We start from the raw sequence: 3,861 nt of genomic DNA on the forward strand, positions 1-3,861 counted from the left end.
GTTTGCCATAATGTCGGTTACGGTAGCAGCACACGCTGTGCGGCAGATGCAATGGGCAGGGCGCCCACGCATCGATGACAGATATATTGTTTGCCCACGAACGTCACGCACGCACGTGTGCGGAAGTGCAGCATACTTCATTCTCCTAGGTTTTCCCCCAAGCGGAAGTGCGTCATTGAACAAATTAAATTTCTCAGAGCAAACTGCGTTGGAAAATTCGAAGTAGAGTGCGACTTACACGCAAGCTGCAGACATGGTAGCTTCGGATTGAAATTCGAATATACGAGAATACGGCATCATTAGGTAAGGATCATGTCTGATTGCGTATTTCATGACGTCATCACGTCGAACGATGATGTCACCTGATGACATCACCTGATGGCTCTTGGAGAAGCAGCACACTATGCGCTACCACTTTTTTCTTTCTTTGTCTCCGAGATCGGCCTACATTTTTGTGTAAGCACCAGGCGCACGGACACGAAATAACCCGACCAACTAGAGGCTAACAGCTTCGCTGTAAAAGAAGCGCGAGCTTAACGTTACAAATCCTGCAAATGCGCGCTCCATATACAGACCGGTACGGCGGCCAGTCTCTGTAGAATATTCTAGGGAGGCGGGGGGGGGGGGGCGGCGCTTCACGGACTCGTTACACATTTACACTGCATCATAGATATATAATTAAATTATCACAATCACACGATGTGCACATAACGTCTATATGCGATAAGTGTTACGCATCTGCCCAGCCCGCCTATGCACCGATCCGACGGCACAATCACGGCGTTGTCCCTTGCACGATAGGCGTCATGTTTGAGATAGCGATTTCCAGTGGGACAAGCTATATCGGCCGTACTGGACGCTATCCCAATGACAGGTAGTGAGTTAGCGGGTGAATATTTTATGGTGTCGTGATCTTTAATGTCCACTGCACGCCGCGCCGCTGCCGCTTTTCTTCGGGAGATATTGTTTTGGGCCATGCTACGTGGCTTGTTGCTCACGAGGTCTGTAATGTCCCGTGGGAGATCATGGGATGGCAGGGCTGTGTTCCCTCTCTCTTCATAAACGAAATTTCTGGACGATTCCTCGTCCTGGCTTGGTTCCTTCAAAGAACAATACCTGCGCAGCTGTGAGCTCCAGCGCGTTTCTCCCATGTGTTTATCTGCGCCTCACGGTACAGCGTAGCAAGGACTGTGTAGGCGGGCAGGCCTATTAGGACGAGTAGTGCTTGCCTGTTCAGCCGTTCGAGCGTGAGATATCCTTTAGTGCGTCTATAACACTGGTATGTCATACCATACCGAACCTCTGACACGAAAGTGCGGCGTCCCCGAGGGCACGCAGCATCCTATCATCGGCGCGCCCCATGGCTTGTACGTAGCTCGCCTCACAAAGTGCAAAGACACGGCTATGCTTTACCCCGCACACCGAGTGAGAGCGTTTCTTCTAGCTGAAGGGCGCCAGTGAAATTGGTTGTGCTTCCACGCTTAAAACGCGCCCGGAAATTTGTTGCTGGTGTTGAGGGCTTAACAGGGCTGCTGTTTTATCGCCCCGCCAAGTTTTCGTTCTGCGCCCGAAATACGCACACGCGATATTCATACCGCGCGTGGCGCAGTGCATACACGTTACACGGTGCAACGCGGCTCTCGCTTTGAGCGCTCCCCGGGGGCATGTCCTCGAAGGCGACGCTTCCTGCCACAATTTCGTAGCGGAAGCACCACCGTGAAGCCGGCGCGCGAGGGAAGGATGTCAGGGTTTGAGCATCCCTGATAAGAGCTCCCTAACGAAGCCGCCATCCCTTTCTGCCCTCCGCCACCCCCTCCCCTGCCTCTTCGCGACCGTTACTTTCGTACGGGCCGAGATTGCGCTTGACTAGCTGCCCCTGCGTTTCCTTCCTCTGGCTTAAGAGTTACGACCGCCATCCATCCTCGAGTCTTGAACGGGCTATCGTATTACGAGCACATAACAGTATGCAAAACACTACGGAAGTTTCCGTCTTCCTTCTGGTGCGTTATATTCTAAGGTTTCTTTTTTTTTTTTTGCGTCTCAGGCTACATAACCTTCCTGCGAATCCCCGAAGCGGAGTTATGGCTCCTGCATCAAGTAACATGCTCGAAAATAATAGCCATAGAGCTCCTTCTGACAACTGGCTAGCGCCCCCGAAATTATTTGAACCGCCACATTGAGAATGTGGGGGCTAAAATCAAGAATTCGCGTGTCACTCGCGCAATTATAATTCAAGCGTGCATCGGAGTTGACAACTTTTCCTAATGTGATGTTCAGAATAATTGCGACGAAGCGCATTTCCGTAGGCCGATTGCGACGCAAGTACTCGCCTAAGAACCGGGGCAAAAGTAAAAGCCGTATACGGCTGCAATTTATGCAGGGTCGCTTGAGCGAGTAAGAACCAGAATGAAAAACAAATGAGCCGAAAAAATCATGGACAAATCGTTATGCCTAATGGAGTGGCGTAATGGATTGGCACAAGAATAGAAATATACGGCTGAACCGCAGCGCAAAATAAATCAGTCGAACGTGCTCTCTCCACTTTTAAGCGCTGGATATAAGGGAAACGCGTTTGCGGGCTGCATTTTCTCCTCTCACTGCACCCATACCGCGGTCTACGGTATACACGGCGTTAAGCCTTATCGTCATTTTCCTCGGAGGTTGTCGTGCAATCAGTGTTTTTCCGTTGTGTGCGCCCTTGCAGCCGTCTTTTACACTGATGCTTCCCGTGCCAAGGCTGTGTGCACTTTCCTTCCCCATTTTCGTTGTACCCGTCGCTTCATTGCTTGATGCTCACAGGGTATGCTTTTCCTACGCCTCGCGTTGATATTAGAAGCACTCCCGTGTCAGTCTTACTTGACCTTTGAAAATTACCCCACGAGCCTCAACGCTGCTTGCCTTTCGTTTCTTCTGTTCTTTCGCTTTTTTTTTTTCAATGCGGGCTGCAGCGCTAGATAGGGTAATCAATTTACACAGCTAAGACAGGCAACATTTTACGTAGGCCTCGAGCTTTGGGACAACCATTTTATTGAATGAGCTTTGTCGTAAGTTTCACGGAAGAAGGGCGCGGCGATTGCACCTTTTGTCGTTGACGGGATTGTTCTTTATTTTACAAAAAAAAAAAGAAAAAAGGGAGAACACCACTTTCTTGCCGCGACATTATGGCAGCGTGTGCTGCTTGACTGCGCCTCTAATAGGATGCGTTGTACACGGCTGCGCAACAAATGGTTTCACCGATGCAAGAGCGAAGCATAACATCGCGGCTTTGTCGGTAGGAAACTTCGCGCAGGCGCAGGCTCATTAGAGACGGGCACACCAACGATTTCAAAAGTGGAGCGCAGGGGTGGCTAATGGCGCGGAAAGCACCCTACACAGGCGGTAGAGAATAACGATTTCTCGTCTTCCCCGCAGCCTTTTTTTTTTCTGTAACGAAGCATACTATCATTCAAAAAGTCTTTGTAGTCCTGCAGCAATGTCTGTCATACTTTGCAGCTACACTCGCTGCGTCGCTTTTTTTTTTAACTGTAAGCCAGTGTTGCATCATCTCTCTAATAACGCAAATCACCACATCGCCATCGGCATTGTGAAGCATTCTTCTTTTTTTTTTTTTGCGGCAGGCTGTTGCCGACGATGTGCATCATCCTCACACAAACGTGGGGCCTTGACATACAAATATCTACTTTCTATACTAACCACTGCGAAACCTGGAAAACCAAGAAGAGCAAGTGGTAGTGGACTTGAACTTTCTTTACGATGCTTTTTGTGTTTTTTTTTTGTCACAATCACTAAATGAAACCACTCTCTTTTAAATTTAAATGTTCATTCACCTTGCCCGACTTCCCAATTACCCACCATGCATTT

This window comes from Dermacentor variabilis, chromosome 2, assembly GCF_050947875.1.
Source record: "Dermacentor variabilis isolate Ectoservices chromosome 2, ASM5094787v1, whole genome shotgun sequence".
Taxonomy (NCBI): domain Eukaryota; kingdom Metazoa; phylum Arthropoda; class Arachnida; order Ixodida; family Ixodidae; genus Dermacentor; species Dermacentor variabilis.